Source organism: Miscanthus floridulus, chromosome 14 (assembly GCF_019320115.1).
Source record: "Miscanthus floridulus cultivar M001 chromosome 14, ASM1932011v1, whole genome shotgun sequence".
NCBI lineage: Eukaryota > Viridiplantae > Streptophyta > Magnoliopsida > Poales > Poaceae > Miscanthus > Miscanthus floridulus.
This window is the reverse complement of record NC_089593.1, coordinates 81,092,290-81,120,285: the sequence shown is the minus strand read 5'-3', so window position 1 is coordinate 81,120,285 and position 27,996 is coordinate 81,092,290.

The following is a 27,996-nucleotide window of genomic DNA, read 5'->3' as shown; positions in this document are numbered from 1 at the left end:
GGATACTTATCGAGTTTAATTATGAGTTATGCATTACATGTAGTTTTGGGTATTAATCTTGTTCACTCTACACTTAGAGTCACTCTTTAATCTGTTAGAAGCCTCTCATCTAAACAATGGGAATGGAAACACTTAATTGCTTTTGCTTAGTTGTTTAGCAACGGTAGAAGTCGAGCATGAGAAGGGAACTCATACTTGCACGTGTAGGATGCTACACTTGGATAATTGACTACTAAAATCAATGAGGGTACAACTTGACTTACTTCACTAATCTAGCTAAGGAATAACTTCACTAAAGGTTATAGCTTGAACACTAAAAGGACCTAGGATGCCTCCTAGAGGGGGGTGAATAGGTGTTTCTAAAAATTAACACCTTTAAATGCGGAAACAATTAGAAAGGGGAGTTTCCAAAATGGAAACTCCAAATTAAGAGTACTACCACCCCTCACAAGTTAGCCACAAAGTAAACAAGGTATAAAGAATATATCTAGAAGCTACAACCCTGCAATACCAAGTTAGAACAGAGAATAAATATTTTCAGTGCAGGCAGGAAATACCGGACGTGTCCGGTATGAATACCGGACATGTCCGGTACACACGATTTCTGTAGATCGGCACTGAACTTGCTCCTTTCGATTTCTATCTTCAAACCAAACTGCAGGCACCTAATGGAGATGACAATATACATAGAGAACCTGCAGAATAGCTAGAGCAACACAAATATCAAATGAAATGCGAATTAAGACACGATATTTGTTTTACCGAAGTTCGGACTCGTTCGAGTCCTACTCTCCGTTGAGGGGGCTGCGGGCGACCCAGCGAAGGTCAGCCCTAGAGGGTACCACGAAGGTCACTCTAGCCAGAGTCTTTTCCAACTCCTTTTCCTCCTTCCACTAATTTGATTCCGAGGCGGCGGAATCGACCGTTACAAACTTTCCGAAGCAACCACAATCTCTCGGTTGCTCTCCGGCGACGCCTAGCCGTCTAGGACCGAAGAGTCCAAGAGTAACAAATGCGAATCACGAGATTGACAATATGCACAAGTGCTCAAGTGGTGGCTTGCTCTCTTTTTCAAATTCTTTCCTCAACCCACAAATTGATTTTGCAATTTGGATCACACACTCACTAAGAGAGGGTTTAGGAGAGTTGGCAAGGCTCAAAAATGTGTGTCTATCTTAGCAGAATCAGCAGCCTCCAAAGGTGGAGGCTTGGGGGTATTTATAGCCCCCTTGAAAAACTAGCCGTTTTATAGCCGTTGCAATACTGGACACGTTCGGTATGCATACCGGACACGTCCGGTATGACTCACACTGCGCCAACAGTAACAAAGTTACAGTGAAGTTGTGAGGCATCGGAACTCCCGAAGAATGCCGGCACTTCCGACCGTCGGAACACCCGACTCAAGTCGGAACCCCCGACCCTCAGCAATTTTGAGAAACATGTAACTGAGTTAAAGTTAGTGAGGTGTCAGAACTCCCGACGGATGTCGGAACTCCCGACCGTCGGAACTCCTGACTCACGTCGGAACTCCCGACCCTCAAGGCTTTTGAAAACTAGCCGTTGGCTTCTGGTCATCCATACTGGACACGTCCGGTATGAATACCGGACACGTCCAGTATGACCAGGACAGTGAAACCTCCAAGTCTGTCGAAGTGCGAGACGTCGGAACTCCCGACCCATGCCGGGACTCCCGACCGTCGGAACTCTCGACCTACGTCGGAACTCCCGACGAACCAACCTGAGAACAACAATTTTACAGCTGCTGGTCAAATACCGGACACGTCCGGTATGAATACCGGACACGTCCGGTATTGCCAGACCAGCAAGAAATCAGTTAGCACTTTTGTCGCTCAAATAATCAAACCTCACATGGGTTGGCTTGAGCACTTATGAAACATTATCTATCAATATGATGCATCCCTCTTAGTAGTACGGCATACCTATTAAACTCAAGATAAACGGAAATATGAATTTGTACCACTTGAGTTGTTCTTTCAAATTGATGCCGTCCCTTCCAATCTTCATCAAGTAAGGGTGCTAACATGTTGATGTTGATCTTTTCACTTGAGCATAGCCATCTTGAGCATGTGACTTGATTCCATTCATCAAGTTTGAATAATCCCAAATGTATCAAGTCACTTCCATCAAATACTTTATTATAGATTTGATCCTTCACATCAATATGACCATCTTAGCTTGATTAGTACCTCAACTAAATGCAAGTACTTTCTTCTTCACCCTAGCTAGGTTCTTCAGCCGCCAAGCCATCGCTTGCCCTTCACCCTTGCTTAGTACCTCGAAGCCTTTCCTTGCTATCTTCACCATCTCAAGCCATCAAGTCACATCTTGTGTTGAATCATCCATTCATATGTATTGTTATCTTTTTCATTTTAATTTAGCAAGCTTCAAATGTGAGACCATTCCATATGCAATCCCTCATGTCTCATTAACTAATAATCATGAGCTTGCTTTCACATAGTACATGGAAATCCCACAAGAAATAAGCCTTCACATGAATTCCATTTGCATTGTTGTCTTGTGCTTGAACTGGATTGTTTATACAACAACACATCATTTTGGCTTTCATTAAGTACTTGTGAGATAACCTATTACCTGTTCACACTTAGCAAATGGGTTAGTCCTTTTAATCACGTTGTCATTCAATCATCCAAAACCCACTAAAGGGCTAGATGCACTTTCAATCTCCCCCTTTTTGGTGATTGATGACAACTTGATTAAAGCTTATAAAATGATATAAACATTTAAACTTTTGGGTTCAATGATTTATGAGAGGCTCCCCCTTAATATGTGCTTATGATTAGAATTCACAAAATGACCTCAAATGTCAATTGCACATACTAAAACAAATAGGAGACTCCTCCTTAAATCATTGCATCCATGGGGTGCATGTGTGTGTGACAAAGTGAAACCGTGATGCATATGACAAGGTATATCACACAAGAATAAATATAAAAGCATCACATCAAATATTTTCATTCTAGCATGCATAGTCCTTATGAAAATAAATATGACATATGTAATTCACACATAGCAGTCATTACAAATCTTCTCAAGTCCAGAAACCACTGATATATATAGATAAAGATCATGTCTCAAGAGATACATAGATAAAGCGTAAGTAAGTCTCATCTCTCACATGATACAATCTATATCAAATCCAAGATACATCAATGAAGCTCAAAAACAAACTATAGCCTGCAGTACATATCTTCAGGTACAAAGATAAGCAAAAGAACCTATCCTGAAGCTTTAATCAGTCTCTCTCCCCCATTGTCATCTATCACCACAAAGGTCCAACAATGACATACTAAGGACCAAGGGGCTACAAGCTATCACTAATCTCTGGCATCACTCATCATCATCATCATCATCTCTCCCAGCATCTTCGTCATTAGAGCGGGTAACACTAGCCGGACAAGAACCACCGGCACCAGATGGGTCGTAGCCACCAGAGCCGTAGTAGCCACCACCACCTATCAAGTCACTCCACCAATCTGTAGCATAGTCATCGGCAGTGCTGGGACGTGGCTGAGAGTGAGTAGGCACACGAGCCTAAAGTGGTAGAGTGTCAGGGTGCTTAGGTGCTTGCTGCTGCTGCTATCGCTATATGAACTCAACATACTCTCTATTATATCTAGCCTGCTGCTGCTCCTCAGTCTTAGGCTCACTGGCTGCCTCATCTGATAGAGGAGACCTAGGAGGATCAAGCTCAAGATTAGAAGCAATTTGCTTCAAAGTCCGAGTGTCCTTCCTCCTAGCCTCCCTCTCCTTCTGCTGCCTAGTCTGGATGTCATGGCACATCCCAAATATGGAGCTGAAAAGCCTGCGGATAGGTGAGGGAGGACTGCCATGGCGTGAAGTAGAACGTGAAGGAGCACGTGGTGAAGGTGAGGCTCCTGCTGGTGCACCACTCCTAGGTGCATCTGCCTCTGGTGCTGCTGCTGCTCCTCCTGGTCCTGCTGGAGGTAACCCTGTCTTAGGCAGATCTGCAATAATCTTTAGGGCCTTGTGAATCTTATCATACTTGAATGTGTGCCCTGTCACCTGCTCAATCATATGCATGATATAAGGAGCAAAACCACAGCCCTTGAGGGGCCTCTCTCCCACACTCCTAATCTCAGACCAAATAAAGTCAAACACGCTGAAAGGCCGAGCATCAGGTGCCATCCTATGGAGTAGGTTCCTGGAATAATCTGCAATGTTGCCCTTGTCTCCACCCTTGTAGTCAATAGTCTTCTTGAACATCCTGTCCAGGTATCTGTAGGTAGGGTAAAGACCTAGAACCTTCCCCACAGCTCCTCTCTCACCACCAGGAGGATACATATATGTGAGCTGCTCAGGGGGTAACACCTGCTCGGTGTGGATCCTGTCCCTCTAGAGATCATCCTCTAAGAAGCCAAGCTGGGTGGCAAAAACATCATAGTCAACACTGTACCACTGGCCCTCAAGCATCCAGTGCATCCGCCGCTCATCCTCCTCAACAAATAGAGTAGCATAGAACTAAGCTACTACCTCTGTGTTCCAGTCATGCTGGAACTCCATGATCTCATAAACCCCAGTGCGCTGGCAAATGGCAATGGCATGATCAACTGAGGCCTTCTGCAACTCTGTAACGTACTGCCAGTCAATCCACTAAGACCTGGCAATCACAGGGTTTCTGGTGAGAATAACACTGGAGTAGAAATCCAAGTGAAAGGCTGTCTGGAAGCGGTGATCATACTAAACTTTAGGTAAGCTCCTCGGATCAACCCTTCGCTCATCTCTAGCCTTCCTAGTCATACCCTTTCCCCTGTAGTCAACTCTAGGAACATAGGAGGGCACATTGGGCAGACGTGTCTCAAGAAGACCATAACGCATCCCCTGACCAGGCTAGTGCTGAACTAGAGGAACTGACTCCTCCTCCTCAATCTCCTGCTCCTCATCTGAGCTGTCACCATCTGATCCTCTGTCAGTGCTCTTCCTCTTTCTTTCATCTCTAGACTCCACTCTGAACTCATTAGTGTCTATGTCAGAAGAAGAGCTCCCGGACCCCTCTGCATACTGAGCTGCTGCACTAGAGGCAGCCCTGGTGGACCTCCTGCTGGTCGGCTGAAATCCAGGATGCATATCCTGTCTCGCCTTCTTGTACTTCTCAAGTGCTGGATCATGCCTGTGCTTGGACCTCGGCTCCTGTCGTCCACTCATGGCTGCTGTCCTGTATCCAAAGATTTCCAAAGAATTTTACATACATGCCCATAGCTTATTCTTGAATTGTAATTAGACATAGATTCTTTTATCCAAGGTTTTACAATCACCTCGACACACCATTGTCACAAGGTTTGCAAAACATAGTTACAGAAGAAACTGTGTCTAATATACAATTCTATGATGGCATTGAATCAAAGGAAGCAGAGAGCCTTCTCTGCTGGGTCATACCAGACACATCCGGTAGCATACCGGACATGTCTGGTATGGGCGACCAGCAACCCTAACCAGGGTTCCTTGATTCAAACCAACATGGATTAATACCAAACTTTGGGCATTGCTTCTCCATCACCAATGCAGCATATTGACCGAAGGAATTTTCAAATCATGTATTGACCAAGTAGATCGGATGAGGTCTGTGATTAGGGTACCTTGAGAGGAGAGAAGAGAGAGCGATATGAAATCCAAATCCACGGGCCTTCAATCCTTGATCCAAGCCTTCTCCAATGCAATCTCCCTCTCTCTCTTTTCCTTGGTGAAATCCTTGGTCGCCCTAGGTGGGAAGAAGGGCGTCGGCTGGTTGATTTGGAGGAGGCAAGTCTGTTTGGGCCGAGGGGGTATGCTCTGTTTTTATAGTCTCGCTCATACCGGACACGTCCGGTATACGCGGGCTGGCCCAAATAATTCCAAAATGTGTTCTCACTCTTCCAAACCCTTTCTCTGTTGTTGCTCAGTCCAAAAAGGTGTATGATCTTGATCCAAACCGAGTACTATCACTTTTCTTATCGAATGCCATCAATTTATTTTCTCTTTTCCAAATATATGGCATAATCAATAATTTGCTTGCTTGAGAGAGATAAAGTGAGACAAAGTAGATTGTGGACTTAAGAAAAACCTTGTCATGTGTGATTAGCCGATCAGACAATGAAGGAGAGCTATAATGTAACACCCCGGGTGTTTAAAATACTAAAACTGTCATATCATCATATGCATTGCAAGGCAATTGGTCATATTAAAAACTTTGAGATGCATACACTAAAACAAGTTTATATTCATGTGGTATGTGTTGAATTGCATTGTTTGACTCAAGTTCAAAGTTTGTTTGGATTTCGAATTTTTCGAGAAAACCCCGCTTTTCAGCATTTAAATCCTACCCTGAAAATCCATTTCAAAATCTAAGCATAATTTGGGGTTGATCCCAAAAGCAAAAGTGTAGATCTTGGCAAGTTATACAAAGTTTATTTTTGGAGTTTTTCAAGTTGTTTAGAAAAATTTGGAGTAATTCAAAAAGGCGTAATTCGTTAAATATCCCCTATTTGAATTTAAAAGATCATTTCAAAATCTAGACCGAATTAGGAGATGGTTATAAAAGCAAAGTTGTAGAACTTTTGATTTTGAACAACTTTTATTTTTGGAGATTTTTGAGTTGTTATACAAATTTGGGAGTAATTTGAATTTGTAACCGAATGGCAAATCTGTAAATTCGATGAACAGTACTCACCGCCCTAGCTACATGGCCGGCGATCTTCGGTTTGCTTCCAGGCACGGTCGTGGCCGTCTTTGACGTCGCGCTGGCGCGGTGAAGGCCACAGCGCAGCTTCCTTGCGCTTCTGAGCCGCTCTACTTAGCCTTGGCCGTCGCCGTTTGCCTCCGCTCTCTTGCTCTGTTTTCCCGACGCCACGGCCATAACTCCGGCGAGCTCGTGTCGATGCCGTAGTGCTTCACCGTCGCAGACAAGTTTGTCCCAGCTCCGTCTCATCCTTGCGCACCTAACCAACTAGCCCTGGTCACTTACCATCATCGGGAAACGCCGTTCGGCGCTTTTCTTCCTCGCGGCCGGCAGCACCACCGTCGAGCCCGCGTCGCCGTGGCCAGCGCGCTACGGTGAGTCTCTGCCCTTGCCGAGTCTTGCTTTGGCTTCGCCGCATTGATGTAGTGCTTTGTGACCCATTGATTTCTCATTTTGACCACCACAGCTACCGGAGCATCGCCGTCGTCGAAGATCGCTCCGCCGTGACCGCTGTCAACGTCGACCCGCGTCACCAAAGCTTATCCGGTCTCGTTCTTTGCTCCAACGTGTTCGTGGTGAGCTACTGGACCTTCCCATGCCCTCTGTTTCACCGTTTTTGGCTTCATTTCACTGGCGTAGCGTAGCCGCGCCGCCATGGCCGCCATGGCCGACGTAGCGCTCGGTCCAGTCCATAGTGAGTCAAGCTTGTGCTCAAGATGGATGCGCCTAGTCTCGGGGAGGGTGTAGGTATCTTGGCCATCGCTGTTGGACTCACCGGCGGTGAGATATCGCCGGTCAGCGCCATCATCGCCGTAGTCAAAGCGGGAGGAAGGGGATGACAGGTGGGGTCACCATGTCAGTGACTCAACGTTCAAATGGATTTTTCTATTTTTCAGAATTAAATGAATAGTGCTGTAATTTGTTATTTTTGTGTAGAATTATTTAGAGCTCCAAAAATTATGAAAATTTTTGTGTGAATTCTCTATGATGTATATTATATGACAAAAATTTGAAATATTGATTTTCAGTATTTTTGGGATGTGATAAAAAATTGCTCAATTAATTAATAAATGACTTTCCATGATTTTTCTAGGCTTATGTATTTATCCAAAAATTATGAAATTTGTTTTGCCACTTAGTTATCATGTAATGAACATTTACAAAAATTTTGAGCTCAATTGGAACAAGTTGATTTATTTCATAATTTTGAATTAAATAATTAATTCATAAAAGCAAATAGTAACCTTTAATGATTTAGGTTTTGTTTGAAATTTTGGATTGAGTGATGACCTTGGATCATTAGTTGATAATGATTCTTGGCAATTGATTGGGTGTTGCGAAAAAGGTTTGATTAGTTTGACTTGCAACTGTACCGCGAAGGAAAGTTGTATTCAAATTCTTAATTTTTGTATCCATCATCGAGCATCATGTTTCGTATTCTACATCATGTTAAACATGGCATTGTTATTACGTGTAGTAAACGAAGGTGAACACATGGTAGTTAATCAAGTGGTTGAGGAGGTTAATCCGTTTGTTGAGGTCGGATCGAATACTTGTGTGACGTCGCAGGAGCCGGACATTTCCGTCAACGAAGGTAAGCCCCGGATGCATACAACCCTACCTTGTGTTTACAAATTAATTTTGCTTTTGCTTTCCGTTACTGCATTAAGTGATTAGGAGTTAAGTAAGAGCCTAATTGGTGCATTACCATCCTTGTTATTCCATATTTACCATATTACCAGTTTTACACTCGTATATGCCTAGTTTTGCTTAGCTATGCGTAGAACGATGAAGTCAGGTGGTTAATTGTCACATGCAAGTTTCAAATAGAACCTTGGTTACTTATGTTATCATGTGATATGGGAATGTGGAGTAATAAATCTAGACTGGGCGGACTCGGTGTGAGTGAGCCATAAGACATGGAGGTCTTGTGAGCGGGTTCTTTCCGCCTGTGTCGATTAAGGCACGTCCGTTGTTGAATTGCATGAGGTGAGAATTTGTAGTACTAACCACATACTCCGGTAAGCCTGAACTTGGCAATTCTATTACGAGAATGGCTACTCGCGCACTGGGAGTGGAGAGATGGCAGGAATAGCGTGTACCCACGTGGCCATGGGCTGGAATGGTGGAGTACTGTGTTCTCGGGTGGCGCGGACCCGTTCTTGTTTTAGAGGATCCGAGGGTAGGTTGGTATATGTAGGTCAGGGACCTGCATATGTCGTGTGGTCTGGAAATCCCCAGCTGGGCTTAATCGGTTCGAATCGTCGTTGCTCCTCGATTATGGAGACTCAACTCACTGTTCATCATCATAGTACTAATAACTGGAACTCAAATAAGGCTTGTGAAGGCGTTGGATATGAAGTTTCATGATCTCATTATGGATCGTGTCATCTTTGTATATGATTTTATGAAGTTTAAATTGTTGAAATAAAGAATTTTGTTAAAGAGCTTTTACGCAAAAAGAACTTTGATTATTGTTAAAACCATACCTTGAATCCCTGAGCCTGCATTCCTGAGTCTTATCAGTTTTCATTTCGGTTAAGTCTTGTTGAGTACTTTTGTACTCAGGGTTCGTTGACCCCTTGTTGCAGGTGAGCCTCATGAGCAGATCTGTTTTGGATCGTGCTGCATGACTATCGTTCGTTCTGACGATGAGAAGTAAATGTGTGATCCTTGGGCAGGATGTTTATTTTGTGTGATATGTCTATATTAATTATGCCACTCCACTACTACTATGGTTTGTAATAATTATCGAACTTAGTTTGTGAGGTTTGAAACTACTGTTTTGTAAATTATGTTATTGTAAGACTTCCGCTGTTTTTACTCTGGTGTTGATATTTGAATAAATGTTGTAATACTGCAATGACTCTGTAACGTGATCCTGCTCGGAAATCGTGGATGATTCGGGGTTCCCCGAGGACACCCGACAGTCTTTTTAAGTTATTGGAAACATATGCATAAATGTCAAAGGTCGTCGGACAGTGACAGGTGCATGTGGGCCCTATAACTTAGGAGGTTCTGCCACAGAATGGTATCAGAGCGATCGTTACAAGGTTTTTGTTGTATTGTTTTACAAAAACTTCAAAATGATTTGGATGACTAAATTTAACTTGATAGTTTGGTCCAAATTGCTTTTGACTTATCTTATTTCTTTCTCACCATTCCTTATTTGATTAAAAGGGTTTTGTGTGGTGGAGTAGTAATCTTACTATGCCCTATATAAAAATAAATGTTGCTTATGTGCATTATAAACTTTGATGTTTCTGTTCGTAAGAACGATTCATGCATCATTATTAATTCACTCGTTACTTCCTTCACCTCTTAGTCTGGAGTTGAGTAGTGAGATTGGTTTGAGTAATGTAATCCATCATAGCTGCTCTTTAGACTTTGATCAACTGGTCTTACTTGGATTAAATTGGTTTCCTACAGTATGGCTCGTGCCAAGATGATGCCCCGTAAGTCCACTGGACCCAAAGGAGTTCCTCGTCACCAACTTGCCCCTAGAAATGATGGTGCTAGCAGTAGCAGTTCTAGGCCTGATCTCCAGGCAGAGATACAGAGGATTTCTATAGAGTTAGCACAAGCTACTAGAGATAGGGCTTTGGATGCTATACAGGTTGGAGAATTACAGGATCAATTGAGGCATCTCACCACCGCACACAGGAACTGCGAAAGCATGTTAGTTCGTACGGTGGAGGGAAGAAATGAGGCTTGGCATAGGGAAAATGTAGCTAGAGCTAGAACTCATGAGCTAGAATTTTATGTAGAAGATTTAGAAGAACATAATACCTATCTACATGAGGAAGTTCATAGGCTTAGCAATCTACTTAACCCAAATCATGAGCCTCAAGTTGATGCCATGGACCCAGGTGTCATCCTTGCCGATGAAAGTGAATCAGAAGAAGAAGAAGAAGATCCTGAAGAATTAGTAATAATAGATGAAAGTGATAATGAAGGCGGTAATATTTCCGGAATGGATACCGAGCCTGAAGTTTGAAGTGCTCAGGGAAAGGAGTAGAGTTGTGTAATAGAAGATTTAGTTAAGATAGTAGTCTTGTTTAGATGTGTTCTTGTGTTTAAATAAGTGGCATCGATGTAATGCGGGTAGTAAGTTCTTTGATCTTTGAATAAAGACTTGTGAATAAAGTTTGGTTTGTTATGAACAGATGCGTCGTACGCGGGGATCTCATATTCCTGGCACTTCACAAGATGATGATGATATCCCCAACCCGCCACCAATGCCGACCAATTTGGCTGATGCTATCGCTGCATTAGTCAATGTGACGGTGGAGAATTCTCGTTTGCTTCATGAGATGGCTCAAAGTAATCAGAATCAGATGCATGGAAACCGTGGCCGCAATCATAATAGGCATGAGGCTACCTATGTGGATTTCATGGATACAAAACCCCCAGTGTTCACCAAGGCAGATGAACCACTAGAGGCTGATGACTGGCTTAGGACCATGGAGCAGAAATTTGATCTTATTCACTGCACAGAGTTTCAGAAACCGGTGTTTGCTGCCCAGCAACTTAGAGGTGCAGCTGGTGCTTGGTATGCAAATCTGATGGCCATGCAACCCGTAGGTGTTCCGTTAACTTGGACAGAATTTCGCACTGCTTTCAGAGCCCATTATATCCCGGAAGGAGTGATGGCTATGAAGCTGGATGAATTCCTTGCTTTGAAGCAAGGAGATCAAACCGTGATGCAGTATGTGGGAAGATTTAATCATCTGTCCCAATATGCATCCGAACATGTCAATACGGATGCCAAGAAAAAGAAATGGTTCATGAGAGGTCTGAATACCAAACTACAGACAATGATGACAGCATGTACCAATATCACTTATCATGAGGCAGTAAATATTGCAATTGCTTCAGAGGCAAAGTATCGGCAGCATAAGGAGCTCAAGAAGAAAAAGAATGTGCCGTCTGGACCTTTTGGTGGAAACCAAAAGAGGCGGAGAGTGATTTATCATCCAGTAAACCATTATCGTCCTCCTTATCGTCCGCCGTAGTTCCAAGCCGGGCAACAGTCAAATGTCCGTCCTGCTATAACCTATCCGAACTCACAGTCAACCAATGCTCCTGGTGGCAATGCTCCAACATCCCAGGGTCACAACTATCCATGCTACAATTGTGGAAGGACTGGTCATTTCTCCAGGGAATGTCCATATCCTAGGCAGGCTAATCAAAATTATCAGAAGGCCCCTGCCAATCAACAACAGGGTCAAGCACCAAACAAGAACCACAATCAGAATGCTCAGAAGGGCAAAGATGAGAGGAAGATAGGAAGGGTTTTCTATATTCAAGCCGGAGAAATTCCTGAAGGAGAACCAGTGATGATGGGTATGTTTCCTGTCGCCAATCACTCTGCAGTTATACTTTTTGATTCTGGCGCATCGCATTCATTCATCAATAGAACATTTGTCGTGAAGCATGAAATTTCAATTGGGGCAACAAAGGAAAGTTTCTTTGTACAGTCGCCCGGAGGACGTCTGTGTACTAAGGAAATGGTATACCAGGTACCCATAAACCTGGGTGGGCATATTTTTCCCACTACCATGATTATCCTTAAGGATCAGGATATAGATGTAATCTTGGGAATGAATTGGATGTATCAGCATAAGGCTGTTATAGATGCTTTGAATAGGACTTTAAGAGTAAATTTGCCTGATAGTAATTCTCAACTTCTCATCCAACTTCCAACCCTAAGAAGATCAGTGGGCAAGATTTGTGCGACTGCTGTCAAAGAGATTAGAGATATTCCGGTAGTGTGTGAATTTCCGGATGTGTTTCCAGAAGATTTACCCGGTCTACCACCCGATAGGGATGTACAGTTCAATATAGAGTTACAACCTGGAACAGCTCCGATTTCTCGGAGAGCTTATAGAATGCCACCTAAGGAATTAGCCGAGTTGAAGGCTCAGTTACAAGAATTAATGGAGAAAGGGTTTATCCAACCTAGTTCCTCACCTTGGGGATGTCCGGCAATTTTTGTGAAAAAGAAAGATGAGACCCTGAGGTTATGTGTTGACTATCGTCCGTTGAATGAAGTAACCATCAAGAATAAGTATCCATTACCTCGGATAGATTTGCTTTTTGATCAATTGGCCGGAGCCAAAGTTTTCTCCAAGATAGATTTGAGATCTGGGTATCACCAAATTAAGATAAAGCCTGAAGATATTCCCAAAACAGCATTTACCACAAGATATGGATTATATGAATACTTGGTGATGTCTTTTGGTTTGACAAATGCTCCCGCTCATTTCATGTACTTGATGAACTCAGTATTTATGCCTGAGTTAGACAAGTTTGTAGTGGTGTTTATTGATGACATTCTAGTGTATTCCAAGAATAAGAAAGAACATGCAGAACACCTCAGAATTGTTCTGACTCGTTTGAGAGAACATCAATTGTATGCCAAGTTTAGCAAGTGTGATTTTTGGCTTAAGGAAGTGCAATTTCTTGGACATGTCTTGTCAGCTGAAGGAGTTGCAGTTGATCCTAGCAAAGTGAAGGATGTGCTTGATTGGAAATCGCCAGCCACAGTTCATCAAGTTCAGAGTTTTCTTGGATTGGCGGGGTATTACCGTCGGTTTATTCCAGAATTTTCTAAAGTATCAAAACCTATAACTGAATTGTTGAAGAACCAAGTCAAGTTTGTCTGGTCATCAGATTGTGAAGAGGCTTTCCAGACTTTGAAAAGGCTATTGACTACTGCACCAGTGTTAGCTCAACCTAATATCGAGAAGCCGTTTGATGTTTATTGTGATGCTTCAGGTATTGGTATTGGATGTGTGTTGATGCAAGAAGGTCGAGTCATTGCCTATGCATCCAGGCAACTTAAGCAGCATGAAGAACACTATCCGACCCATGACTTAGAGTTAGCAGCTGTGGTTCATGCTCTGAAGATTTGGCGGCATTACCTGCTTGGTAATACGTGCCATATGTATATAGACCACAAGAGCTTAAAGTATATCTTTACTTAGTCAGAGTTGAACATGCAACAAAGAAGATGGTTAGAACTGATTAAGGATTATGATTTGGAAGTACATTATCACCCTGGTAAAGCAAATGTAGTTGCAGATGCTCTCAGTCGCAAAAGTTATTGCTATTGTGTGATAATGAGGACAATGGGTTTGAATTTATGCCAAGAAATGGAGAAGTTGAATGTAGAAGTAATTCAACAAGGAAGTTTGACCAACATAATTGTTGAAGCTACTATTTGAGATCAAGTTATTGCTGCTCAGAAGGAAAACAAGGGTATAGCCCATATCAAGGAAAAGGTCAAGAATGGAAAAGCGGAATGCTTTAACATAGATGATGAAGATGTGTTATGGTTCAAGGATCGCCTGGTGGTACCAAAAGTTCCTGAGTTACGGCAGTCAATTCTAGATGAGGCACATGCTACTAGGTTATCTATCCATCCAGGAAGCAACAAGATGTACCATAATTTGAAGCAAAGATTCTGGTGGACTAAAATGAAAATAGAGATTGCTAGATATATAGCAAAGTGTGATACTTGTCAAAAGGTGAAAGCTATACATTTGAGGTCTGCTGGTGAATTACAACCATTACCTATTCCATCTTGGAAGTGGGAGGACATAAGTATGGATTTTATTGTTGGTCTACCCAGGACATCAAAGGGATTTGATTCAGTATGGGTTATTGTAGATCGACTCACTAAGTCAGCGCATTTTCTTCCAGTCAAGACAATATATCCTACGATCCAATATGCCAAGATGTACTTAGCAAGAATCATGAGTTTGCATGGGGTACCAAAAACCATAGTGTCAGATAGGGGTACACAGTTTGTCTCCAGCTTTTGGAAACACTTACATGCTTCGTTATGTACCAAACTTCTGTATAGTACAGCTTATCATCCGCAGACTGATGGGCAGACTGAAAGAGTCAATCAAGTACTTGAAGACATGTTAAGGTGTTGTGTCCTTAACTATTCCAATAAGTGGGATGAGTGCTTACCTTTGGTCAAGTTCTCATACAACAATAGTTATCAGGAAAGCATTAGAATGGCTCCATTTGAAGTACTCTATGGTAGTAGATGCAGAACATCGTTGAGTTGGTCTGAGCCAGGAGAGAGAAGGTTCTTTGGAGTTGACCTTGTGAAAGAAACAGAAGACAAGGTTAGGCAAATACAGAGTAATCTGAAGATAGCTCAGTCCCGCCAAAAGAGTTATGCGGATAGACGACGGAGACCATTGGTATTCAACAAAGGAGATTTTGTATATCTAAAAGTATCACCAATGAAGGGAGTTAACCGTTTTGGTGTTAAAGGAAAGTTGGCACCCCGATACATTGGACCATATCAAATTTTGGAGAGGTATGGAAAAGTGGCATATCGCTTGAAATTACCTGAACATCTCACAGCTGTGCATGATGTGTTCCATGTTTCTCAATTGAAGAAGTGTCTCCGAGTGCCTGAACAGAATGTTGAAGTTGAAGGAGTGGAACTAGAACCGGATTTAACTTATCCCGAATATCCTATCTGAGTGTTAGATCAGAAAGATCGTGTTACTCGAAGACGGACAATCAAATTCTATAAAATACAATGGAATCAACATTCAGAAGAGGAAGCTACCTGGGAATCAGAAGATTACTTGTTAGAAAAGTTTCCAGAGTTTCTAGCGTCAATATAGAATAGAGTAATGTTAGTTGAGATCGATTACTACAAATTGTGTTTTGTAAAAGACCCTCAGTTGTTTTATGGAAAAGTTCTGGACATTTTTGGATTGACACATTTCCTTTTCCATTACTTACTCTATGGCTTTGAATCTCGGGGCGAGATTTCTTTTAGGGGGAAGGATTATAACACCCCGGGTGTTTAAAATACTAAAACTGTCATATCATCATATGCATTGCAAGGCAATTGGTCATATTAAAAACTTTGAGATGCATACACTAAAACAAGTTTATATTCATGTGGTATGTGTTGAATTGCATTGTTTGACTCAAGTTCAAAGTTTGTTTGGATTTCGAATTTTTCGAGAAAACCCCGCTTTTCAGCATTTAAATCCTACCCTGAAAATCCATTTCAAAATCTAAGCATAATTTGGGGTTGATCCCAAAAGCAAAAGTGTAGAGCTTGGCAAGTTATACAAAGTTTATTTTTGGAGTTTTTCAAGTTGTTTAGAAAAATTTGGAGTAATTCAAAAAGGCGTAATTCGTTAAATATCCCCTATTTGAATTTAAAAGATCATTTCAAAATCTAGACCGAATTAGGAGATGGTTATAAAAGCAAAGTTGTAGAACTTTTGATTTTGAACAACTTTTATTTTTGGAGATTTTTGAGTTGTTATACAAATTTGGGAGTAATTTGAATTTGTAACCGAATGGCAAATCTGTAAATTCGATGAACAGTACTCAGCGCCCAAGCTACATGGCCGGCGATCTTTGGTTTGCTTCCAGGCGCGGTCGTGGCCGTCTTTGACGTCGCGCTGGCGCGGTGAAGGCCACAGCGTAGCTTCCTTGCGCTTCTGAGCCGCTCTACTTAGCCTTGGCCGTCGCCGTTTGCCTCCGCTCTCTTGCTCTGTTTTCCCGACGCCACGGCCATAACTCCGGCGAGCTCGTGTCGATGCCGTAGTGCTTCACCGTCGCAGACAAGTTTGTCCCAGCTCCGTCTCATCCTTGCGCACCTAACCAACTAGCCCTGGTCGCTTACCATCATCGGGAAACGCCGTTCGGCGCTTTTCTTCCTCGCGGCCGGCAGCACCACCGTCGAGCCCGCGTCGCCGTGGCCAGCGCGCTACGGTGAGTCTCTGCCCTTGCCGAGTCTTGCTTTGGCTTCGCCGCATTGATGTAGTGCTTTGTGACCCATTGATTTCTCATTTTGACCACCACAGCTACCGGAGCATCACCGTCGTCGAAGATCGCTCCGCCGTGACCGCTGTCAACGTCGACCCGCGTCACCAAAGCTTATCCGGTCTCGTTCTTTGCTCCAACGTGTTCGTGGTGAGCTACTGGACCTTCCCATGCCCTCTGTTTCACCGTTTTCGGCTTCATTTCGCCGGCGTAGCGTAGCCACGCCGCCATGGCCGCCATGGCCGACGTAGCGCTCGGTCCAGTCCATAGTGAGTCAAGCTTGTGCTCAAGATGGATGCGCCTAGTCTCGGGGAGGGTGTAGGTATCTTGGCCATCGCTGTTGGACTCACCAGCGGTGAGATATCGCCGGTCAGCGCCATCATCGCCGTAGTCAAAGCGGGAGGAAGGGGATGACAGGTGGGGTCACCATGTCAGTGACTCAACGTTCAAATGGATTTTTCTATTTTTCAGAATTAAATGAATAGTGCTGTAATTTGTTATTTTTGTGTAGAATTATTTAGAGCTCCAAAAATTATGAAAATTTTTGTGTGAATTCTCTATGATGTATATTATATGACAAAAATTTGAAATATTGATTTTCAGTATTTTTGGGATGTGATAAAAAATTGCTCAATTAATTAATAAATGACTTTCCATGATTTTTCTAGGCTTATGTATTTATCCAAAAATTATGAAATTTGTTTTGACACTTAGTTATCATGTAATGAACATTTACAAAAATTTTGAGCTCAATTGGAACAAGTTGATTTATTTCATAATTTTGAATTAAATAATTAATTCATAAAAGCAAATAGTAACCTTTAATGATTTAGGTTTTGTTTGAAATTTTGGATTGAGTGATGACCTTGGATCATTAGTTGATAATGATTCTTGGCAATTGATTGGGTGTTGCGAAAAAGGTTTGATTAGTTTGACTTGCAACTGTACCGCGAAGGAAAGTTGTATTCAAATTCTTAATTTTTGTATCCATCATCGAGCATCATGTTTCGTATTCCACATCATGTTAAACATGGCATTGTTATTACGTGTAGTAAACGAAGGTGAACACGTGGTAGTTAATCAAGTGGTTGAGGAGGTTAATCCGTCTGTTGAGGTCGGATCGAATACTTGTGTGACGTCGCAGGAGCCGGACATTTCCGTCAACGAAGGCAAGCCCCGGATGCATACAACCCTACCTTGTGTTTACAAATTAATTTCGCTTTTGCTTTCCGTTACTGCATTAAGTGATTAGGAGTTAAGTAAGAGCCTAATTGGTGCATTACCATCCTTGTTATTCTATATTTACCATATTACCAGTTTTACACTCGTATATGCCTAGTTTTGCTTAGCTATGCGTAGAACGATGAAGTCAGGTGGTTAATTGTCACATGCAAGTTTCAAATAGAACCTTGGTTACTTATGTTATCATGTGATATGGGAATGTGGAGTAATAAATCTAGACCGGGCGGACTCGGTGTGAGTGAGCCATAAGACATGGAGGTCTTGTGAGCGGGTTCTTTCCGCCTGTGTCGATTAAGGCACGTCCGTTGTTGAATTGCATGAGGTGAGAATTTGTAGTACTAACCACATACTCCGGTAAGCCTGAACTTGGCAATTCTATTACGAGAATGGCTACTCGCGCACTGGGAGTGGAGAGATGGCGGGAATAGCGTGTACCCACGTGGCCATGGGCTAGAATGGTGGAGTACTGTGTTCTCGGGTGGCGCGGACCCGTTCTTGTTTTAGAGGATCCGAGGGTAGGTTGGTATATGTAGGTCAGGGACCTGCATATGTCGTGTGGTCTAGAAATCCCCAGCTGGGCTTAATCGGTTCGAATCGTCGTTGCTCCTCGATTATGGAGACTCAACTCACTGTTCATCATCGTAGTACTAATAACTGGAACTCAAATAAGGCTTGTGAAGGCGTTGGATATGAAGTTTCATGATCTCATTATGGATCGTGTCATCTTTGTATATGATTTTATGAAGTTTAAATTGTTGAAATAAAGAATTTTGTTAAAGAGCTTTTACGCAAAAAGAACTTTGATTATTGTTAAAACCATACCTTGAATCCCTGAGCCTGCATTCCTGAGTCTTATCAGTTTTCATTTCGGTTAAGTCTTGTTGAGTACTTTTGTACTCAGGGTTCGTTGACCCCTTGTTGCAGGTGAGCCTCATGAGCAGATCTGTTTTGGATCGTGCTGCATGACTATCGTTCGTTCTGACGATGAGAAGTAAATGTGTGATCCTTGGGCAGGATGTTTATTTTGTGTGATATGTCTATATTAATTATGCCACTCCACTACTACTATGGTTTGTAATAATTATCGAACTTAGTTTGTGAGGTTTGAAACTACTGTTTTGTAAATTATGTTATTGTAAGACTTCCGCTGTTTTTACTCTGGTGTCGATATTTGAATAAATGTTGTAATACTGCAATGACTCTGTAACGTGATCCTGCTCGGAAATCGTGGATGATTCGGGGTTCCCCGAGGACACCTGACAGTCTTTTTAAGTTATTGGAAACATATGCATAAATGTCAAAGGTCGTCGGACAGTGACAGGTGCATGTGGGCCCTATAACTTAGGAGGTTCTGCCACATATAATCACCACATGACAGGGCTAGGTCGCAAAGGCCAAGATTCAAATAGTTTTTCAAATTCACACCACCTACACATGCTAGTTATGGGTTTTGAAAAACATCTCTCCTGTGTCACACAAATGCACATTCTAACATGTAAAGGGCCTTAGATGCACTTACAATGCATATATGTAAAAACATACCCTTGCCTTGAGCCCACAAGAATACCACTAAGAAGATACATGGCATGATAATCTTTATGTTGACCTTGATTGCCAAGTAATCATGCTTGATAAAAATTCAATTTTTCATCCAAAGGACTACAAAGAGTGCTAGATAAATTTGTTAGTCCACAATGGTGCAAAATAGAAATTTAGCTCCCCCTAAATAAGTGCTTCAAGTATTTTGAATGACTTTCAACAAGCACTTTTATTTTAATAAGAAATTGAGAGCCAATTTTCATTTTGACCATAAACCAAATAATTTGCCATATTTAAAATTGAGTTGAAGAGATGCTCACAATCCACTAAGATTTGGTAAACCACAAACTTCTGAGTAAAATGAGTATATATGAAAATATATGAATCCAAAAACTCAGTTGCTTATTCAATTAGTGTTCTGGTTCCTACAATACCAGACATGTCCGGTAGTATACCGGACACGTCCGGAATACACAGAACAGAAACACTGACTTTCTGTCCCTGGCCATACCGGACACGTCTGATAGTAATACCGGACACGTCCGATAGGTGAAAGACAGAACCAATTAAGTTGCTGCTTGTGATTCTTCGTTTTAACTGTAATATTTATTTATTGTATACTTGCATCTCAACAAATAAATTACTCTACTAGAGAGCTAATAAAAGCATCATATGGCAAACATGATAAATCTCAAGTGAAATTAATTAGCCACTTCCATTATTTCACAAATGTACCTATTTGTGAACTATAGAACACGAAACGAACAAAGTGACTATCCTAAAAGGTTTAGGTACTTGTTACCAATGGTGAGGATGAAATATATGAGATGTTCATTGAATTTTCTTCGGGTCAACCATATAAGGGATTATGATAAGAATTGGTTGATAGATTGAGTGAATATAGTCAAATTGCTTGCTCAACCACCCCGAAGCCTTCATCCCATCACCAAGTACCTACATCATTAACCTAAGCACACTTTGGTACCCAACTCTTGTTGGGTCCTTTTGAGTTAGTCAACAAGTGCTTAGGCACCCAAATGGCTTTAGCATTAGTTAGTGGTGAACACATCACCTTACTAGTGCTAACTCCATTTGTGGTCTTCCTAAGCATATCATTATAAACAAATGTGTTTGGCTTAGGAGTTTTACTGTTTGGGCATTCATAGCTTAGATGCCCCTTTCTTCTACAAGCATAGCATATGCGGCCTTTGTGTGCTCTATGCTTGCTTTGCTTGTATGGACATCTATCAACCTTGTGGCCCATCTCATTGCACCCATAGCATCTTCTAGTTGCAACTTGGGCTTCCTTTCTTGCTTCTTTGTACATTGAGCATTTCTTGGTAGGATGCCCCAATTTCTTGCTCATGAGACAAGCACTTTGTCCATGACTCTTCATTTGCTTGGCCTCCTTGGTAGAAGCCTTTTGATTGGCGGCTTCAACCTTGTCGGCCCAACTCTTGTGTGGACACATAGCCCACTCATGTCCATACAATCCACAACCATAGCACATCCTTTTTCCATGTTTCTTGCTCTTGGTTGTGTTAGCCTTGCTTGAGATGTGATTATTTTGTTGGGCTTTGGAGGAAGCAAGGTTTGAACCCTTCTCAAGCTTCTTCACCATGTTATCACAGTTATCTTGAGAAGGTTGTGCTTTCTCCTTACCCTTCAACCGAATCACATCTTTCTTTAATCTTTGCACTTCTTCTTTGAGCTCTATGTTTTCTATAAGATTTAGCTCAACCAAAGATTGGCTTGCTTGGGGAGCACACTCATTAGCACAAGAAACATTTAATTGAGATGGTGTACTAGTGAGTAAATGTGTGAGAGGTTGAGAGGATTTTACCGATGTGATCACAACCTCATGTGCTACCTCAAGCATAATGCTTGATTCTACTACTTCCTCATGAGAGCACTTTAGATGAACATAATTTGCTTGTAGCTCATTATACTTGCTTGATAGTTCATCTAGCCTTGCCTTGAGCTTGAAGTTTTCCTTCTCTAGTTGTGAAACACTAGAAGAGGAGTTAGTAACTAAAGCATGCTCAATTGACAATTTTTCATACCTCTCATTTATTGCCTTTAGCTCTTGCAATTTGGAGATGAGAAACTTTTCTTGATTTTGAAGCGATTGCTCTTGCTTCTCAATCTCTTCTTCAAGCTCATCATTCTTTTCAACTATCTTCATGATGATGAACTTGTCTTTATGGTTGAGATGATCAAGGTTGTAGTTGTCTTCAACTTCAATATCACTCTTATCTTGATCATCCACTTGAGCCTTCTCCTTTTCTTGATCTTTCTTGTTACTCTTCTTCTTGCTTTTCTTGGCCATGAGACACAAGTGATGAGTATCATGAGATACTGAGATTGACTCATCACTTGGTTGCCACCGGGCTTGAGCATCGTTGCAAATAGCTGCTTGCTGGTCTGCTGCCTCGGCCATACCGGACACGTCCGACAGGAATACCGGACACGTCCGGTACATGCAGGCAGACACCAGGTCATGCGCTGCTTGCACTTCTTGCTCCGGCTCGGCACTCTTGAGGTCTTGTGAGGCTTCTTCGCTGTATGAAGACACAATGGACATACTTTCCATTGACTCGATCTCAAGTGCATCATCACATTTGGATTTTCCATATAAATCAAAAAGTCTAGTCCAAATGAGATGAGCACTCTCCGGAGGTGGTTGTCCATTGAATATTGCCTCATCTTGAACCTCTACACTTAATGTACTCAAAATGACATTAATAGCTTGAGCATTGAGTTGCACGCATATCTCTTCCTCTTTTGACAAATTTTTGTAGTTGCTCCAATCAACTATAGGAAGAGGTATGCTTGCATCCACAATATGCTCAACAAGAGGACTAATATCTCTAAAAGCATTGAGTACATTAATTGACCAAGGTAGAAAGTTTGAACCATCATTTTGGAGAAGCACCGGCTCCAACTCGATAGGCGTCGACATCCTTTTCTCACGGCGGTGAAGCTTTAGGTGAGAACCTCACTCTAATACCAATTGAAAGGACCTAGGATGCCGCCTAGAGGGGGGTGAATAGGCATTTCTGAAAATTAACACCTTTAAATGCGGAAACAATTAGAAAGGGGAGTTTCCAAAATGGAAACTCCAAATTAAGAGTACTACCACCCCTCACAAGTTAGCCACAAAGTAAACAAGGTATAAAGAATATATCTAGAAGCTACAACCCTGCAATACCAAGTTAGAACAGAGAATAAATATTTTCAGTGCAGGCAGGAAATACCGGACGTGTCCGGTATACACGATTTCTGTAGATCGGCACCGAACTTGCTCCTTTCGATTTCTATCTTCAAACCAAACTGTAGGCACCTAGTGGAGATGACAATATACATAGAGAACCTGCAGAATAGCTAGAGCAACACAAATATCAAATGAAATGCGAATTAAGACACGATATTTGTTTTACCGAAGTTCGGACTCGTTCGAGTCCTACTCTCCGTTGAGGGGGCTGCGGGCGACCTAGCGAAGGTCAGCCCTAGAGGGTACCACGAAGGTCACTCTAGCCGGAGTCTTTTCCAACTCCTTTTCCTCCTTCCACTAATTTGATTCCGAGGCGGCGGAATTGACCGTTACAAACTTTCCGAAGCAACCACAATCTCTCGGTTGCTCTCCGGCGACGCCTAGCCGTCTAGGACCGAAGAGTCCAAGAGTAACAAATGCGAATCACGAGATTGACAATATGCACAAGTGCTCAAGTGGTGGCTTGCTCTCTTTTTCAAATTCTTTCCTCAACCCACAAATTGATTTTGCAATTTGGATCACACACTCACTAAGAGAGGGTTTAGGAGAGTTGGCAAGGCTCAAAAACGTGTGTCTATCTCAGCAGAATCAGCAGCCTCCAAAGGTGGAGGCTTGGGGGTATTTATAGCCCCCTTGAAAAACTAGCCGTTTTATAGCCGTTGCAATACCGGACACGTCCGGTATGCATACCGGACACGTCCGGTATGACTCACACTGTGCCAACGGTAACTAAGTTACAGTGAAGTTGTGAGGCGTCGGAACTCCCGAAGAATGCCGGGACTTCCGACCGTCGGAACACCCAACTCAAGTCGGAACCCCCGACCCTCAGCAATTTTGAGAAACATGTAACAGAGTTAAAGTTAGTGAGGTGTCGGAACTCCCGACGGATGTCGGAACTCCCGACCGTCGGAACTCCCGACTCACGTCGGAACTCCCGACCCTCAAGGCTTTTGAAAACTAGCCGTTGGCTTCTGGTCATCCTGAATACCGGACACGTCCGGTATGACCAGGACAGTGAAACCTCCAAGTCCGTCGAAGTGCGAGATGTCGGAACTCCCGACCCATGCCAGGACTCCCGACCGTCGGAACTCCCGACCTACGTCGAAACTCCCGACGAACCAACCCGAGAACAACAATTTTACAGCTGCTGGTCAAATACCGGACACGTCCAGTATGAATACCGGACACGTCCGGTATTGCCAGACCAGCAAGAAATCAGTTAGCACTTTTGTCGCTCAAATAATCAAACCTCACATGGGTTGGCTTGAGCACTTATGAAACATTATCTATCAACATGATGCATCCCTCTTAGTAGTACGGCATACCTATTAAACTCAAGATAAACGGAAATATGAATTTGTACCACTTGAGTTGTTCTTTCAAATTGATGCCGTCCCTTCCAATCTTCATCAAGTAAGGGTGCTAACATGTTGATGTTGATCTTTTCACTTGAGCATAGCCATCTTGAGCATGTGACTTGATTCCATTCATCAAGTTTGAATAATCCCAAATGTATCAAGTCACTTCCATCAAATACTTTATTATAGATTTGATCCTTCACATCAATATGACCATCTTAGCTTGATTAGTACCTCAACTAAATGCAAGTACTTTCTTCTTCACCCTAGCTAGGTTCTTCGGCCACCAAGCCGTCGCTTGCCCTTCACCCTTGCTTAGTACCTCGAAGCCTTTCCTTGCTATCTTCACCATCTCAAGCCATCAAGTCACATCTTGTGTTGAATCATCCATTCATATGTATTGTTATCTTTTTCATTTTAATTTAGCAAGCTTGAAATGTGAGACCATTCCATATGCAATCCCTCATGTCTCATTAACTAATAATCATGAGCTTGCTTTCACATAGTACATGGAAATCCCACAAGAAATAAGCCTTCACATGAATTCCATTTGCATTGTTGTCTTGTGCTTGAACTGGATTGTTTATACAACAACACATCATTTTGGCTTTCATTAAGTACCTGTGAGATAACCTATTACCCGTTCACACTTAGCAAACGGGTTAGTCCTTTTAATCACGTTGTCATTCAATCATCCAAAACCCACTAAAGGGCTAGATGCACTTTCAAACACCACTATGGTAACTCCGCTCATGTGAGGGGTAGGTCATTATGAATGTGGGATCTCAAACAACGAAACTCGTGGAGCAATTAAGGACCGTTTATTGGGATACATGAGTCTGAGTAACCACCAGTACAGACCACATGTCGCTGATGGGGTTGACAAGCCAAGTAGGTAAATTGAGACCGGTTTATCCATGAAACTGGCAAGGGGGTAGCGCTGGTCGAGAATGTCCGGGACATTGACCGGGCACCAGTAGAACCTTTCATAGGATACTCGGGCCGATTTAGGGAAAGGTTGGAAGACGTGAGACAACCCTTACCTTGTGCACAATGTATGGTGGTTAGTCCCCTTCTTCCGTGTGGGTACAGTTGTACACCTCTGCGGAGTTTTGAAAGCCTGAAGTCCCTCGGGACGGAACCATTCGGTTGTTCCTACTTTCTATACCCATGGTAGCGTATTTGATGGAACATGAGTACCTTGACTTATATACATACTATGTGAATACTCTCGTTCTAGTGATATAACATAGCATGTCATACTTATAATAAACACCATTGCTTTTCTGCAAATATACAAATACCTAATGATACCCATTGCATCCACCAAATATATATATATGATATGTTGGAATTAAGTCCTGCGAGTACGAAATGTACTCAAGGTGCTGCCGTTAAGTTCTTTTGCAGGTGTTGTTGCCCCGGTGGATGCGAGGTAGCACTCTATTCACCGCTGCATAGTAGACCTTGGATTGAGTGAATCCAAGATGAGCTACAAGTTATCTGCGATAAGAATCCAAGCGAAATACAGAAGAGTTAAGGCTAGAGGGAGAAACTAAAATTGTATATAGCTTGTGAATCATGTATTTTCCTATGAGCATAATAACCTAGATAGTTAGATGTTATGTGTGTTGGTTTGCCACATGGGGTGTTCTGTGTCACTGGTCCGTTACAAAGATCCTGAAGTTGTCGCGTGCAGATCGGCGGTGCTCGCGACAACAAACACGTGGGTATTATGAAAATTAAAGTTATGATGTATTTATGAGTAAATATTTTGTATCTTACAATATAGGAAAAAATCTGTGAAAATTATATTTAATTTGATACAACCTTAATAGGATATTGTCATATTAATTTATGTTGTGGATGCCATGGTCACCATAAAATAAATTATAGATTTTAAATTTTATAGAATGATATAATATAAAAGATAAATAGATGTGTAACATTTTATTCCTTGCTTCCTACTAACATTGACAACTTTTTCTCCTAGCTTCATATTAACATTGACAACCTTTTTTTGTCCTGTTGCAACAGCACAGGCAATTTTGCTATTTTCCGTTGTTGTTTCGTGAATCCGATTGTAGTTTAGAACTTCAGCTTAGGAATTAGAGTCGAATTTTCTTTTGGTTGAGGAATTAGAAGAAAGAAATTTGTGGGAAGGCAGGATGCCAGGCGGTGGCGACGTTTGCAGGGCTATTTAGGTGTTCTATATTTTTTTCGTATATATGCCGTGGTATTTGGTTCCGCTCCCGATGTGATATTCAGTTGTTTATAGCCTGGTTTTAAGTAGTTACTATCTGTAATTTTGCTGATTTAAATTCGTGTTGTCTATAGTTTTTATCCTGCCATGTTAATCCATATATGTCGAGTTTGTAACTGCGTTTGTATAAATGTTGGAACTGACCTGTTTTTTTGTGGTATGTTGGCGGGTTTTCTGCGTCAGTGTGTGGGTTGGTTTTTCTTTGCGGACGCTATTTTTTGGCGTAGTATTGGTTCGGCTCTCGAGCTGCTACTCCGTTGTTGAGTTACGTCTTTGTTTTATAGTAGTTACCAATCATACTTTGTGGATATACAATCTCAGTATCCATTCTTTTTATCCGGCCACGTCACCGTTATATGTCTAACGATGGAGTTGTACCACCGGCGTTAGTACCTGTTTGTATACAGAATTTGCCTGTCACCAGCGACGAAGGCAACGGTGGGGCTGGGGGGGCTCCAGCCCCCCCTACCGATCCCAGACAAGTGGAGCCTCCCTAAGTTTTTTCTAAAATTTTATGCATATATATAATAGGTAGGAGGGGCTAAGAGATTAAGAGAAGATAAAAAAGCTTCTATTCCTTGTTGGGCCGAAAGAGAAAATAGGTCAGTTGGTTAGAAGTTAGAAGCCCAACCGAATCGGCGACTCCCGAGACCTGGAGGCGGCGGCCTGCTTCTACGCGGCTCCTCGGCGGCTCCAGCACGCCGCACGCCCAGGCCCAGCAGCGAGCAGCGAGCAGCAGCACATCGTCTGGCGGCCGTCCGCATCCGCATCAGGCATCAGCGTCGGCTCCGGCGCCGGATCTCGAGCGGCACCTGGAGGAGCTTCGGGGCCGCGCCGCCCGCCTCCACGCCGGCAACCGCGACCTCGCCGCGCGGCTCCACGGCGTGCAGGCCCGCGCCGCGCTGGTCCGCCTCACCAACGCCCGCCTGCGCGCCGAAGCCGAGGCCAGCGCCCTCGCCCGCCGCCTCGCCGCCGCTAGCCGCGCCCTCGCGATGCGCCAGATGTATGCCGCGTCCATGTCCGCGTCTGGAGACTGGAGCTACGGTGCCGGCGGCTTCTTCGAGCTGCAGGCGCTCGCCTCGCTGATCGCGTAGCCGGCCGGCCGGGCATCAAACGTCTGAGCAGAGCAGCCGAGCAGGTCATCTACTACTACTACCTACTACTGTCAATCTTACAGTACTGACAGTCCTGAGTACTGACTAGTGACTACTGAGGACGATGTGATTGCAGACTTGCAGACTTGCAGTGTTTTCTTTTTGACTCGGTAGGAGCAGCCGAGCAGCGTCGGAGCAGGCAGCCCAGGTGATTTTATAATTATGAAATTAAGTCTGTGACTGTGATTGAAAAATGGTTTGATTCTTGATGGATTTTAATTTTTAAATTTTCAGTATGTCGTCGAAAAGAACTCTACGCAATTACTTATCAAGTTCTAGTGGTAGTGGTCCATCAACTAATGGTAGTGGTAATTTGGCCTTTCGGTATGAATGAACAGCTTCCTTTATTTTTCATGATGTATTTTATGAATTTCATCGTTAACCAATGTTTTTAAGTCGGTGTAGCACTTTTGTTCAGTCGGGTCTAAATTTTTTCCTAGCTTCGTTCCTGTTCAGCCCCTCCTAAAATTTTTCCTGGCTTCGTCCCTGCCTGTCACACACCGAAAGTTCCTATTTTGGTGTGTGAATAGTCACCACTAATAAGAAAACTAATAGGTTTCTCATGTCCGAGCCCCCGGATGTTTGATCCGAGCGCTAGCGTCTAGACGCTCATGCTTGCTGCACCCCACATA